Below are 16,705 nucleotides of genomic sequence, written 5' to 3'. Positions count from 1 at the left end.
TAGGCAAAACAATAAAAAAGGGTTTTTGTTTTTTTGTTGTTGTTTTAGGTTTTTTGTGGGTTTTTTGTTTTTATTTTTTTCTGGAATAAAGCAGCTTCAGTAAAGTTTACCATTAAATTATAGAAGTTATTTAATGTTTGTAAAACAGTTCTAAACTGTACTTTGACCAGTGATGCACACAGAAGTGGGATACAGTTATTCCTAGGTAGGAGACAGGGGCAACATGGACCCTAATTCAGCTGTTCATTAACTGTCAGGAAAGACCCATCCCACAAAAACATTGTGTCTGTCAGGTACCATAAATGTATGTTCTAGCAAAACTTCCCTAGATTCCTTTGTTTATGTTGTTAGGCTTTCCTAGTTCATTAGGAGTCTTAGGCAGAAGGGCAACAAACACAAACCTCTAGAAGTAATTGCCTGCAGCTTCATCCCCAGAGATTTCAAGTGACAGGAAGTGCTGTGGTTATGAATGCTGCAAATCAAAACTCAGTTTTAGGACTTATAAGTGGAAGAATACCTTCCATAATTTGTTGGGTGTTTGTTGGTTTTTTTGTTAGGTTTTTTTTGTCAAGTTACAATATTTCTTTTAGAACCCCAAATGATGTGAAACTGCTGGACATTTCTCTAGCATGGGTGAAATGAATTGAGCTGCTGAAAAGGAAATAAGTGCTCAGAGTGGTTTTCTGAATTCTTTTCAGTCTACTTTAGGAAATAAATCATGCTGCACATGAATGTTAGTCATATAATTAATTGTTATACGCTCAGAAACTACATGAAAGGGTGAATGCAAGAATTTAATAAAACAGAATGGAAAAAAGGTCTTATAAGCAGGAAGAACAAGTGATTGAGAATTATTAAAAGTATGACTAGAAGATCACTAGATGAGTACTTTTAAAATTTACTATTAAAATTAGTTATGTTAATACATTTTGTATTTAGCAATTCTGGCAGATAGAGATGAAGTTCTGTTCTGGAGGGATGTAAGGGACCAACATGGATTTTGTCTGTACTCTCCAAAAGGCTCAGGGCATATATTTTTAATGGATAGTAACTTCTTATCATCTGATGACCTCATATCTGTCTTAATATTTCTTCCTGTATCTTGTCCTTAAGTATCTTTTTTGATTAAACTATAGCAAGCCTTCTGAAAATGTATGTAGGAAAAAAAAAGTTATGACTGGTCTCAGTAAACTCCTACTCAGATGAAAAATTCATGTCTTGTCGAAAGTTCTGTGATGCTAAAAAAAGAAACAATCTCATTGTGCTGTCTTTTATTCAGTCATGAAATATAGAAGGGTTTGCTCTCTTCAGCAGCCTATTTCCATGAAATTTGTGAGAATGATGCTCTCCATCAGACTTGTGTGACACAGAGCAGTGATAACTTTAGAAATTAAAAAGGAATGAAAGACAAAGGCATAGATATATATAAAATTCATTACCTGTACCACACCTCCTTAGAGAAACACTTTAAGATGTCTTTCAAACTAAAAAAAAAAAAAAAAAAAAAAAAGCAAACAAAAAAAAAATATGAAGGCACACTTTTTTCCTGCAGAGGTTAGATTGAACTTACACTGCAATGAAATCTGAATTTTCTGCATTCCTTTGATTTGCTTTTGTTTAAACCATGAAGGAAAATGGAAGTATCTACTTCCTCATGTTGAGAGTTACCTAAATTTGTTTGTTTCAGGATTGGTTAAACAATTTGCCTTAAAAGTTTTTAACCCAAATGATGTGAATGTGAAATTGTGATTTCAGGCTTTTCACTGCAGTTTAATCCACTGGAGCTCAAATCACCTGTAAATGGCATTTCCCTGTGGTGGCATATTGATCCATGTGGTACTTTAGTCAGTGATGGCCTTGATTACAGGATCTGTAGTTCACTATATGGTTAGGTAGGAAAATAAATTATATGGGGTTTTTTTGTGTGTGTCAGTCAGTGGGTTTGTAAAATATGGCATTGTAACTGCTGTAAAACCCCCTAAATCTTCATTTAGGTTAGAAAAACTAACATTAAACTTTGCATTATCTCAGTTGAAGCTATTATATGTGGCTGTTTTGTGTATTTTTATTACTTTTGTTGACCAGGGAACAGTAGCAAAGAATAATTTTGATATAGCCAGTGCAATTTTCTCAAGGCAGAAAAAAAACCATATTCCATTTAAAGAACAGTGGTTCTACTAGCAAAAAAAGAAAACAAGCAGGCAATTTACATAAAGAATAGATATATTTATGTTCCCTTCCTCTAAGTAAGCATTTTAATATACTGGAAGAGAAAGTCCATTTAGTTTTATTTTATGAACAGAGAACTCTTTTACTTCGTCACACAATTAATTCCCGTAGTCCAATATCTTCCTGAAATGTTTGGGCAGAAATAAGTGATTAATAAGGACAGTTAAAAATGTTTTCAGGATAATTTAGGGGAACTCGTACCATAATTGCTGTCCATTGATGACTTAGTTCAATATCTTTTATTTTAGTGTAATTCCTCTTCTCTTGGTTTCAGGAATCCTCTTGCCAGAAGACAATCACTGCATTCCACAGCCTGATATCCAGATAGGATGTATTTTATGATATTAGATCTACAACTGATAATTTTGTTTCCTGTAATCTTTCATTAAAAATAAAGTACGTTAAAGAACAGAAAAATTTTACTAATTTTTTTAGAGAACCATTATTATTCATAAACTGTAGGAAGGTACGTTGTCACTTAGTATGGAAATTAACAGTTATATTTTTTATGTGACATTTGAAAAATAATTAGGATATGCAAATAAATGCATTAAAAGCAGAATCTAGCTGTGAAAAGTGAGATAGAGATTATTTTTCAAAAACAGAATGAAGGTATAGATACAGTTAATATGTATAATCTTGGTAATTGAAGTACAATGGTGTTGATATTGTATTTTCTTTTTTTCCCCCACGTAAATTGACACGTATGAAATGTTCTTTTAATAAATAAATAGGTAATTCGGAGATGAGAAATTATTGAAATAGTCTGTTTTCTGCAAAGGAATTCAGTCAAGAAAACATTTTAATGACAGTAGCATGAATTTGGAGTAGTTTTTCCTGAAGTTGCTGTCATAGCACAAGGTATTCTTGATTTCCTGTTAAGTCATTGCTAATATATTCCCAGCTGGACTGGAATTGGACATTTTCCAGATCTGGGTGATGCCTGCCTGAGAACTGTACGGATCTAATAAGGAGTAGGTCAGAAGGCGATCCACCCTGGATTCAGGGCTCCATTTTCTTAAAATCTTGTCATGATTAGTTTCCTTAATGAACCAAATGGAAGTTGTTTGCTACAACACTCCTTCATGAAACCATTCTTTTGCATACTATAGTATGATTCCTACAACTTTAAACTTGTTCAAAACTGCAGATTCTTAAGAGGATGAGTTCTCTTCCATCCCAAAACACACTTATGAAAATGCCGTAGGTACCATCTCAAAACAATGAATTAGAAACTTGTTTTTTCATAGCATATTTTGATATCATTCCATGCTCACACCTCACTGAGGCCAGATGGTGAGTGGATTTGCTTGGGTGTGTTGGGTTGAAAGGTGTTATCAACCATTTGCTTTTAAGCTCTTTATTATCTTATACAGTCTGCCTTCCTTATGAATGTTATTCTGTTGCTTATTTGGTTTGTAGTCTTAGAAATAGCTTGTTAGTACTTTTATTACTGTTTCAATAATTGTTTGATGTTCTTTCTCATTGTTGTGAATTAGCTGGGTTTAATTCATGTGATAATTTATATCAGAAAGGTCTGTAGGTCTGTGCTGCATGTTTTTTCCCTTTAAGAGTTCCCAATGGTGTGTTTTGATTTCTTTTTCAATTGTTTTTTGTCATTTCAGACAAAACAAATCCTACTCCTGCTATTGAAGACATACTTGAATTTGTAGTCTGGCTGGATGATGGGTCATGTTCTTGACAGTGGAGTGTGAGCAGGGCAACAGTGGGTCCATTTCTCAGGCAAAACACTGGGATGTAGTGCAGCTACCACTCCATAATCACAGAATCATAGAATGGTTTAGCCTGGCAGGGACCTTAAATCTCACCTTGCTCCAACCCCCTGCCAAGGGCAGGGACACCTTACACTGGACCAGGTTGCTCAGAGCTCCACCCAACCTGCCTGGAACACTTTCAAGGCTGGGGCAGCAATAACTTCTCTGGATGCATTCCAGTGCCTCACCATCCTCACAGTGGAGAATTACTCATAATATCCAATCTAACCCTACAACCTTTCATTTTGAAGCCATTCCTTCCTGTCCTGGCACTCCAGACCCTTGTAAATAGTCTCTATCCATCTTTCCTCTGGTCTCCCTTCAGGCCACAATCATCCACCCTGGAGCCTTCCCTGCTCATCAGAACAATCGCAGTTCTCTCAGCCTTTCCTCATAGCAGAGATGCCCCATCCCTCTGATCAACTTGTTGGCTATTGTACACATGTAAAGAAATTATAAAAGAAAGGCCTCATAAAATCAGGTCTGCTCTGCTAAATTAAAGCTAGTCTGTCATTTCTAAGTGAAGCTTGTAAATTCCCAGGCAAAAGCAATCTTGGTATGAAAGGTTTGTTAACACAACAAATTATTCCTTGGTGAAAAAAAAAAACCTGCACCTGGGTAAACAATGGATTTGTCCCATGAGAATCAGTGAAGAAATACATAAAGAATTCAAGAATAGAGAGATTTGATGGACAAGCAAAATACCTTTTACCAGCCAATAGACTAATTGGCAAGAAAGCAGTTTACCAATTAAAGCTGCCCGCGAGGTCTGTAGAAATGGTACAAAAATGCATTATGTGAATAAAGAATTGGCTTTTCCAGCATGAAGAAAATGGAGTCTTGGCTGATTTATCACAGCAGGTGGCTCCTCTGGTCTGGTTCCAACAGGTCCATGTCCTCCCTGTGATCATTTTGAGTTGCAGCTGCTGCACATGTGTGGCAAACACCAAGGGCTGAGACATTCTCCGTAGGGTCAGGTGTCATCCAGGACTGTGCTGTGTCTCTGAGCAGACCCTGCAGGTTTTACTTGCCTGGTCCTTGTGAGCTCCATGTTGTGCCTGACAGCTCAGTGAAGTGATTCATCCACCTGCATCCTCTTCCCAGAACCCCACCAGGACTGCAGTGAGGGAAGGGCCGTGCTCTAGGAGGAGGGACAAAGAGAGCAGGGCCACTCTGGTGGCCAAAGACAGAATAATTCCTCTGTCCAGCTGCAGCAGCTGAGATGGAAAAGTCTCTTGTCAGGGATTTGCTGTCCCTTATTCACTCATTGCTGCTCTCTCCCTCTGGCAGGGGGAGATCATGTGCACAGAGCCTGTATTTGAGGCCACACCTGAATTCCCTTTGGTGGAATATGTCAGCTTCTAGAAATATTTCTCTTTTTAAGACTTTGACACAATCCAGACATTTAATGTTTCCCCTGGAAATTCATTGTATTGTACTCTTATCCAGAAGATGGTGTGTGGATATTACTCTTAATTAAAGAAATCTTTCAATTTTACAGTTCCTAGCTATCTGCAAATGTTTCTTTATAAGATAAGATTGTATTTGCCTGGTTAACTCACAATTTATTGTCCCAAAACTCTATTTTCCCCACTGGAGTGGATCTTTTCTTCTAATCTGCATGTTAACAAAGGTGCATTTGTAAATGGAACATGTAGATATAGAATATTATTGGCTCTAGATTTTTAACAGATATGTCGATGTTCATCGTTTGTGCTCTTATCAGATTTAGTCTCAATTTAGTTCAACAAAACATTGAAAAATACTCCTGTGATTCTAGTCTTAGTATAGCTGGAGTTTCTCAGTCCCCTGAGGACTGTGTGAAGAATAAGTTGATTTCAATACATATTTTATATCAAAAATTTTCTTTTTTAAAAAGTTATTAATTACTCTCAAGACTTCTGAAAATTTGTTATCTTTGTGAGAAATAATTTCCAATATATGAATATATCTAATTTCTACACACTTTATGAAAAAATATATTCATTCTTGTAATTCTTGGGTTTTGAGTTTTCATCCTTTTTATTTCATTCTTGTCACTTGAGTAAAAATGTGTTTTATTTACATTTTCGAGTTCATAAATATTTAAAATTTGGATTTTTCTATTTTTTGTCTTTTCCTGTGAGACCATTTGAAAAACTGCTCATTGCACAGAAAGAGGAAGCAGGATAAAATTGAAGGGGAAAACTGTTACAGTTCTGCTAAAATGTTTTAATTAGGAAATATTATAAATGAAAAAAAAGCATTTGTATTACTGTATTTGTAGAGATAAAGTATAAACAGCTTTTAGAAGTGTTTCAACTAGCTTTATTAACAGATCTTTCTTCTCTAGGTATCTGAATGTGAGTTTTGTCACAGATTTGCCAAAAATCTGAACTCATTATAATGGTTTTTAATTAAAAGTTTAGATTTTTTAAAAATTGTTGTACAAATATATGACAATCATTTTTATGTATATATTGCCTAAATTCTCACTACTTCTGCCTTTGTAAAAGTGACTTTTTGACTCATTTTTTAAAATTTTATTGAAGAAAAGATAAACTGATTTAAAAATTCTTCAAAACAATGAGCATATTTGCTATTATTTGTTACATATACTTCTCAAAATCGATTGGGGGGGGGTCTTGGCAGGTTTTTTAGCCTGTTCTTACTACTAATTCTCTTCTTTCACAATTTGATATAAGAATATAAGTGACAGGAGTAATTAAGAGGATTCTTGTGTGGTCCATAGGAAACTGTGCCAAGTACCAAGTCCTGTGTAATATTTATGGACAAAATTCTGGCTGCATTGGAATGTCAGCATGCAACATCATTCATTAAGGGTTTTATCCTCTTTCTCTTTGAACTACAGTGATCACTGCAGATTGCTGATCACCTTTGCTTTCACATGTATCCTTTCTTGTTTACTTCTTATAATTCCAGCCCTTCTGTTCAGCTCTTTATAAATTAGTCTTCAATTTGATGCTATTTTTCAGCAGAAGCACTGAGATCAGTCACAACCAATGTGAGGATTTTTAGAATGAATTCATACAACTCCTTTGAAATTCTTCTTTGCTTCTTAAGTCTGAGCATTAACTCACCATGTTTATGAGCTACTGAGGTCGTACATCCACCATGTTTCTGTCAAGTCTCCTACATAATTTTTCCCTGTTAGTCACAGCTCCCAATTTCTCCTTGTTTGTCCTTCAAGCTTCTTGTGTTAGCATGCAGGTATTTTATTACACTTCATATATGCCTGAAAGCTCTCTGGGATTGATGTATTGCCATTTTTTTGAAGTATTTGAAAGTTCTTCATACTTGTCTTTTGCTAGAGAGATTTTCTCCTTTCTCCTCCTTACCATGCTGAAGAATATTATTTGTTTAATATGTGTAATTGATCTGGCCACTGAATCCGTAGCTCAAAACAATAAATTCATCTGCATTTATTCAGATCAACTATTAGTTCTCATAACTGCTTAAAGGCTGCAAAACACAAATGTGTGTAATGCTTAAAGGAAGATGGAGAGAAGAGAGATTGAGAGGGATTCAGAAAGATTTAGGTTGCTGCCTTCGTGTTGTATGGAACCTGATTGTCTTATTCCCTAAAGAATTATAACTTGTGTATTGCATGAAAGAGAGTAGAGGCATTGGGACTTACCTCAATTTTATTTATGCCAAAGAACCTCCCAAAATAACATCAGAGAGAGTCTGAATTCTGGTGTCCCAGAACATGTGAGGCTAAAAACACCATTTACTGATGGCAGGGCCAGTTTTCCTAGGGCGCCTTTCCAGCCAGGCTGGAGCTACAGATTCTGGGACTGTCCTGGCCCTTGCCTTCCTCATTTTCAAGCTACAGAGACCCAGACTTGACATGAATAAAATGGGTATTGCACAGCAGCAGTACAAATTTTGCAGAGCATGAAAATAAATATTCTCTTACCAAAAAAGCAGAAGTTTCCCTCACTTTGGATTGCATTATGAAGGGGAAAAGCTAATTTGTTTTTTTCAATAAAAACTACTTGACAATTAAATAAGGAAAAGAAAAAAAACCAAAAATGGACCACATAAAAAATAGTTATATAAAGAAATGTGGAGAAAATGCTGGTCACAATTATAAACTGAAACCTATGGTCAGAAATTTCAAAGAAGAAGCCTCCTTGTTTCAGCTAATTGGACACAGACTTTGCAGTTCTAGGTGCAAAAATCTTCACTGTATAGTTCACTAAGGCTGTAACAATGCAAATGCTACCCTGTGACAAACCCGCATTGAAGTCAAGCATCTGCTTATTCCACTTCAGTAGGAGAGTAGATCAGGAACTCCAGATTGTTCTGTTTTGTCTTAGGGGAAAAAGGGATAATAATTAAAATTATTGTTCAAGAGAATGCAAATAAGGCTGGCTCATAAAATGAACATGAGGGCATTTGTAAAAATCACCAGGCTAGCAATTTCAAATTAATAAATGGAAATGTTTTTAATGTAATGAATAATTAGACTGTGAAATTTACTGTTAAATTATATTATTGATGCAAATAGCTGAGCAGGAATAACAAGATATTTATAAACTGCATAAGAATTGCATAGGCAATAAAAACTGAATAGGCAGAAAAATATTAGGTGTTATTGGCTGCCATAGTGCATGTGAGAATGCAGCACTCATGGGCTGTGGTCATGAAAAAAGGGAAATGAACTTCCCTGTATCTCTATTTTCCTTTGTCACTGAACATCAGACAGGATTTATGTGCCATTGAGCATCTATTTTCTCTACCTTGATGCATAATTTTAGCTAATAAATTTTGATTTATAACACTCTTAAAAGTCCCATGCTGTAACTCAGCAAAATTTGAAACACTCATTTGAAATTTTGAAATGCTAAAATGCTACTTTGAAAACTCTAAACATTCGTATTAAAACATTTCCCTAGTAACTGTGATCAGTTGGGCAGAAAGAGCCAGAAATATCAGACAAGTAGGGATATACAAGTACTGCAATACCCAGATTGCCAGATGCTTTAAAAAGGGAACAAGAAATGCCATCAAGCCATATGATCCATAGGAGCCTTCCAAAGCAATTTTGCTGAGGTTCAAGAAGAGAGGTTTGCAGCCCGCCCTATAAATCATTTTGATGTTTTCTAAAAGACCAACAAAGTGATAAGGTTAAAATAAAGTATTTTTATTTCTCCGGGTAAACTTTATCAGAGTGAAACATGAAATCACTTTGATTTTGTAAACAATGTTCTTTATGAATTTTCTGCTTTTGCATACCTATCATCTGATAAGCCCTACAGTTATCACACGAATTTTTCTATCTGGCTCTGTGGCACCTAGATTATCAGAGGATACAGCCATGCATTTTCACAGAGAAGGAACTGAAGAAAAAAACATTAGTATTCCTGAAAAACTTACAAAGTAAGGTTAGTGATATTTCAGCTGGGAATATATCTCTTTTTTGCCTAAGGGACTCACTGTCTTTTATGAGGCTTGCTTAGTCTAACACAGATTTTTAAAGAGAGAGAGAGAGGAATAGAAAACATCTTTGAGTGACTAGCTTGAGGTAACTAGGAGGATGATGAAGTGACAAAACAATAAAAACATACCTGTTTCTCATTCTACTGGAAAAAAACATATCACATCCTAGTGCTGTGGAAGATTTTAGGAAACCATTCATGCATTTAATCCGTACTTGTGGATGTGTTTACTCATGAACTTCTGTCTGGAAAATGAATGATATAATGATAAGGATTCTGTGAAACTAATCCAATGCCCAAATTTTACCATGAATACGTGGATGGGTCTCATCCACAGTTGGGGTGAATTGAAGAGTAGCATTAACCCTAACTGCAAGTGTACAAAATGAAGTATTTTCCCTCATAGTACCAATTGTGCTGATGAAACAAACAGGAAGAGTCAGTTTTCATCTCTGATTCACATGCATGAGCCCACCCTGGTCAAAACTAGCAAACTTGTATCATTGGTCCAATCTAATTCTTCCCCCACTCCCCACCCCTCTGATTCAGGAGCCTGGTTAAGGGCAGGAGATGGACCCAAATGAGAAGTCTGCTGTGATTAATGCTGCTGCTGTAGAAGAGGCAGGTGGCACAATGCTCACTGGCTTGATGGATTTATCCATTCTGCCTCTGAAATAGGTGGCTTGCCATATTCCTTTTGCATCCTTGAGGTTGAAAGGAAGCCTGCCTGGTTGGGGCACTGTGCCCACTGAATCTGAAAATTAAAGAATCAGCAACTTGTTTGGACAAAAGCAAGAATTACTGGCATGACTCCACAGACCTTATTTTAATTTAAAAAAAAAAAAATTTAAAAAAAAGAGCAAGAGAGGAAGTTATTCTATCTCATTCCATCTATGAGAGTAATGGCCAGTCTTTTCAATAGAGAAGATAATATTCTTCATCCTTCTCTGGAAGGTGTTGTGATAACTGTCTCTGTATTCCTTTCTGTTTGGTTGTTTAGTGGTGAACTGGAAAAATACCTCTTTGGGAGCAAACTGATTCAAAATTTGAATTGCTTCAGTAAAATAGAATTAAATAGAGAAATTTCCTCTTTTTTCTTTTTAATGATGTTATGTTTTCTGTTATAAACATGTATCCTTGTACTTCCACAGGAAGTAGAAAGTGTAAGCTCACTACCTGAGATAAACTGTATGTTGTAATACTTAGTTGGCTGATAAAAGTATTTTCTTTCTATGTTATCTTTCCATTTCTTCTCTTTTTCAGCTCAAGTATTTGACCTTTTAATTAAATTCTTAATAGATTTGGAATGAGCCAAACTTCATTTTTCATCAAATTTACTGTTTGTAACACAATGGAATACCAATATTTATTTAGTTTTAGTGCAAATGACAAGGTTAAAAGCAGCTAACAGAAATGCTGACTGGAACCATGGTCAAGGGCTGTATAGCACAAGTCAAAACGATTCCTCAATTCTCCTGGTGTCACCTGACACTGTATTCTCAAAGCTGACATAACTTCTATTGTGCCTGATGTAATTACAGGCAGAAATATGATAATCACACTTCAAGGTTGGGTTTCTCTGTCACAAGCGTGCTCTTTCTTGTTAGGGATGATCCTCATTTGGGCAAAGAAAAACTCCTACAAACATATAAATTTTGCTAATATCACATAGTGCTTTGAGATTTTTGTCTCTCCTCCTGATCTTCCCATTTTAAACAGACCCATGACACAGTAACTCCTTGGCCTCTGAGTAACCACCAGCAAGTTTAACAGAGATTTAAGTAGTCACTGGTTTTTTTGCAGCTGGTGAAACTGAGAAAAATTCTAGAGAAATGAGAAACTTCTGTGATTATTATCTCCAGCAAGTTGTAAAGAAAGGAGGAGAATTTACAGCAAATTCTCCGCTGCAGATGGTCTTCATCAGTAGTGGTAGTGCCGGGAATCTGCTCTTTTGGCTGCAGTTGAAGGAAAGGTGGACTTCCCAAAACAGCAGGAGGTGTACATAACACTCACATGGACCTCAGGTGTTCCATGGGGAAATTAATGAAAACTAATTAGTTGTATTTCCCTGGCTGGTGTTTGAATGGCTGACTTAATTTCTAAATTTATTGTTTTTCACTGTCAATATTGCTCTGAGAGGAGTAGAATTACTCAGCCTATAAAGAGCCAGTTTGACTTTCAAGCTGTAGAAAAGCAGGTCATGGGGACCACAATATCTATGCTACTTTTAAATTAAAGTTTAATAAATATTTCTAGGAATATATTTTAGTTATTACATTTTTAAGGGTTAGTTATTACATTTTTAAGGGTAGGAGTACAAATGCAAAGCCTGTTCTAGATGAAAGGGGAAGAGGGATACTCAGCTGAGAACCTGCACAATGGATTTGCCTCTATTGAAACATCTGTTGTTGAAGATTTAAGAAAATATTTGTGTCACTTCATTCTTCTTCACTTAAAATGAATGCATTGTTGACTCTTAAACTTTCATACCAATAAAGTTTTAAGACTATTGAGGTGGTTGTCTAGAAAGAACTGTGTCAGGTACATTTTACTGAACATATTGCTACCATTTATCAAGTATACTTGTCTAGTATTTGCTTCATTTGAATCCTTTCTACCTTCATGCAAATAATACATCATCTAGCAAACCTGGCTAGAAATTCATAACATAGGGTAAAAGGAGGAGCTGTATTTTGCTCTGCCTATGCCCACATTGTGCAATTTATTCAACTCCATCTCAGTCTGCATTATTAAGAGGGAAAGGATTACATGTGGAAAAATCCAGACTTCATTATTTGCATTTCCACCAGCAAAGCCACTGCAGGAAGCTCAGTGCACTTATAAGAAGCATAAAAAAAGTATTTCATAATTTATTTCATATTTTATTTCAATTTTCATCCTGTAAATTATATTTACTTGTGTATTAACTTCTAGTATGTCTTTTATATGTTAGTTTCAACAGATGATCTCCCATCCCCCCACTAAGATTTTAAATCACAGTATTTATCTTTATCTAATATGTAACCTGTCATCTATTTCCACTAAATCTCTATCTGCCAGAAATCAGAAAGGGAAATCTGCCCCATTAATTTCATAAAGTCAAATTAATCTGAAAGTGTCTGATATGAAGATACTGTCAGCATTCAAATAGTCAGACAATGACGTTAGAAAACATTTTCCCTCTCCTGCCTACATTACACCTCCAAAAGTCACAACTTATAGAAGCATTACACTTCTTTGAATCTGTTAAGTGATCCTGGAATTCGGACACCAGCAATACAAGCTTTCAGCAGAAATACTGAAGTCAGCTGATATCCTACAATGCTATTGTTTCCTTTACCTTTTCTTAAAAGGCTGATTTTCTTTTATATGCTGTAGAGTTTTGTTGATCAAGGTGACTGTTCAGTTTAATTATACAAAATTCCTGCTCAGAAGAACTTTTTAGCCTTAGTTATGTTGTGAATTAGATATTGATGCCTTTTCCCTGAAGATATGGTGCATGTGCCTGGTCTGGTTCAGGGAAGGAGGCACTGCCCTGTATTAAGCACTGGCCCAACAGGGTACTCATCACATCTCATACCCCTACAAAGCAAATCAGCAGGAAACAGTGAAAACACTCCATAATCTTTTTATTTTTAGAAGGACTTAGAATCAGAGAATGGTTTAGGTTGGAAGACACATTAAAGATCACCTTGTTCCAATCCCCTTCCACGGACACAGACACCTTGCCCTAGACCAGGTTGCTCAGAGCCCCATCCAACCTGGCCTTGAACACTACCAGGGATGGGACAGCCACAGCTGCTCTGGGAAACCTCTTGCAGTGCCTCATCAACCTCATAGTACAGAATTTTCTCCTAATATCTGATGTAAACCTCATCTCTCAGTTTGAAGCCATTTCCCCTTGTCCTGTCACTCTATGCTCTGTAAATAGCCTCTATCCATCTTTCCTGTAGGCTCTACAACCTTTACTGTGGTTTACTGTGGTTTCCCTGTTTTTTCCTGTTATATTTTGTTCACAATGTACCTCTGCATCTCCAAGGATCTCCTTTATCAGATTATTTAGTTCTGTCTGCTGCCAGCCTTGCTAAGCACCATCCACTGATCTTGAAAAGTACTGTGTGTAATCAGATCTTTGGGGAATGCTTCATCTGTGAGTGGATTTCCCAGTTCAGTACATCCTAATTAACCAGCACAACCTAATCATAGAGAAGTCGACCTTGTTAAAATTAGTTTTATTTGCCAAATTCCATTAAGTCAACCTTTTTGTCTTTTAACTTAAAAGCACACAGTGTGAGAATTGATTATATTTTATTTTTGTGGTGAAAGAAAGTTTTTTCTCCTGAGGTATTTGATCATGAAGTTGGAGTCTTAAGACTAGCCTTGGGTATTTGATATATCAATTGGATTGTCTGCCACAGCATTTTATTTCTTGACAGATTCTTTTAGAAATAGCATTTGCTGTTAAATCATTTGTTAGATTTTTCTTCCCTTCCAGGACTGTCCTTTGAACTTTTATTTTATTTCCCACATGTACAGCTGAAAATGCTGATCTTTCAAATACTGATGGCAGTAACCAGACTTGTATGTGTTGTATGTTCTGCTTATTTCAATGAATTTCTGTCATCTTGTAAATTTTAATTTTTCAAATGCTTCTTATCTAATATGTTTAGCCATGTTGATTCTTAGTGGCTTATTTTAAAAAGACAAGTGGAACTATTTAGTTTCATCTTGATTAATTTGTCTAGTGGGACAAAATTGTACTAAGTAAAATATTCATCTTCATTGCCAAGATCTGTTCTATAGCAACCATATTTGTCTTTAATACCACTAAAAGGATCAAAGCATTTACTCTTAAACAGTATTTTCACACTATAACAATAATAGCTTCTTTCTTAGAGTTCTCATTCCTTATAGCTGTTATGAACAATAGGTTTGTCCTTCCATTTTCTAGGCTGCACGAGAATGTTCTTCTGCTTTCTGTAAAATAAAAATGAAACAGATTAGTAAATTATTTGTAGGAAAGATGCATTGTGCTATTCCAGAAAACCCTAATAGCAGAAGATATAGAGCTACAGATATTTCATTCAATTGTACTTTACTAATTGGGTTAAATTGCTTTTTCTCCTTAATTCATCATATGAACATCCTTCTTTCCCAAGGAAATCTAATAACTCTTGGATGCTGTAATCAATGAACACTTGATCTATGCATTTTCACTCTGATGCACAGAGTTAATGTAGACTATCATCACAATGTTCAATTGACATGCCTAAGGAAATATTAGGTCAAGATTATATCTTCTGATAGTTAAAAAGTGCTTTTTTGTCTGAATGAGATTTTCTAAATAAGAGGAAGATGTATTTGCAGTTTGCAACATGAGACAGATATTTCACTAAACTTTCAGTGTATTTCAGCTGAATTGTATTCTACTAGATATAGGGTTCTTAAGTGGAAGAGACTGGAAACTGGCACAAAATAATTATTTAATGGGATGATAAATGCACAGTTTTTTTTACTTGACTGCGTGTGTATGTTGCAGGGTGATGGACTTTTAGTTATGCAGTGTGTTCATAAATTTCTTTAATTTACAGAATTTATTTTAAAATTGTTTTTGAAACAATAATAATGATCTACTTAAATTTGTCCAGTTTTTATCCAATTGGTGGGGGGTGAGGGGGAAACACAACAATGAAAACATATAGGATATTTTAGTGAAAAAAGAACTTTTCCATTAGAAACGGTGACCAGTTCCACATCTAGTTCCAGTTCTGCAGAGAAGTGTTTCAGAGAAGTTCTGTGGCAAAATTCAGCACCTTGGTCTCTTCTACACCTGTAAATTGTAAGGAAAGCAAATACTCCAGATGTCCAAGTAATCCATCAGAGAGGACTGGATACTCAAGTTATTCCAAATTTCCTATGTAACTTGTAAGAAGTTTTGCTCCTAAATCAACCAGAAAATAGAAATATGCTCACTTGCAGAGGTAGGAATTATATAATAATTGAATCTATGCTATGCAGAACAAGCCCAATTGAAAAACATTATTATGTACAGCAGAGCATGCAATTACCCAGCACACAGAGCATGACCAATCTCGCCTTTGAAGTGGAGCACCAGATGTATCAGCTGTAATTTGCGACATCAGAGCACAACACCAGCCCTCACAACACTGCACACTTTGCTGCCTCCGTGCTTTATTTCATCTTGGGCTCAGTGTAGGAAAGATCTAAAAAGATGAATTGTTTCATGGAAACAAAAGTGAGATATGTTTTCCAAAGATGCGCTTGGAAGAAGAAGAGGAAGTAACAATGTTGTAGAGAATATAGGATTTATTTCCTTTTAATTAGCAAATACTATTTATGATACATTGTAAACCACTGAATTCTAACTCTTTCAAAATAATTGCAGCCTTTGGCCAAACCTCTGTTACTTTAAGATAAATTTCAAGTCCTGGGTTTTGTCGTTATAAGTTTTTTTTCCAGAAAAAATTCAATTATTTTTTTTTTAAATAATCAAACTCAGACTGACAAGACCAACATTAGAGTCCTTCCACCTTCTTTCTTATTTTCTGCCCAAATCACAGACGTTAAAAGTGCTCATTATTGCAGGAAAAAAAAATATTAAAGAATGTCTAACTCAGAAGCTCTACTGACTTGAAGAAATGTTTTTATTTTGTACATTAGTTCTCACATAACCAAGCATTTCCCAAAACAACCATTTTCACAGCTCAAGAGAACTGCATATTTTTATCAAATTCCCTGCTGCCTGTTTTTGCTGCAGTTATGAATATTTAAGTATGTTTCTAATAGCTTAGTTGAAGAAATATTCCTTCCATACAATAAGTAGGATGCACAATGAAACCATGTTTATTTTCAGCCCAAGGAAGCAGCCAGACTTCTCCAGTCTGTGGAAATGGACAGTGCAATATAACTTGATGTTAAGATAATGATGGAGAAGATAAGCATCCTCAGAGTAGAGTTTGAAAATACTGCCAAGTCCTTAATGTTCAGCAAATGCCTGAAAACTTACATCTGCTCTCATGGGAAGCTGCCATAGCAGTGAATTCTATCCACAGAATATTTAACATTTTTCATTGCTCTTTGATGGCATCTGTTCCCTGAGGTAGCTTACATAAGGTATTGTATTTCTAACTGGAAGCCTAATTTAAATCAGACATACAGTAATTGCTCTTTGCTGATGCTTTCAGTAATTCATCAAGGATGGCACAATAATTTGCTCTGCTTATATCTCTGGGAACC

Source organism: Catharus ustulatus, chromosome 2, assembly GCF_009819885.2.
Source record: "Catharus ustulatus isolate bCatUst1 chromosome 2, bCatUst1.pri.v2, whole genome shotgun sequence".
Lineage (NCBI taxonomy): Eukaryota > Metazoa > Chordata > Aves > Passeriformes > Turdidae > Catharus > Catharus ustulatus.
Note: the sequence above shows the minus strand (reverse complement) of the source record.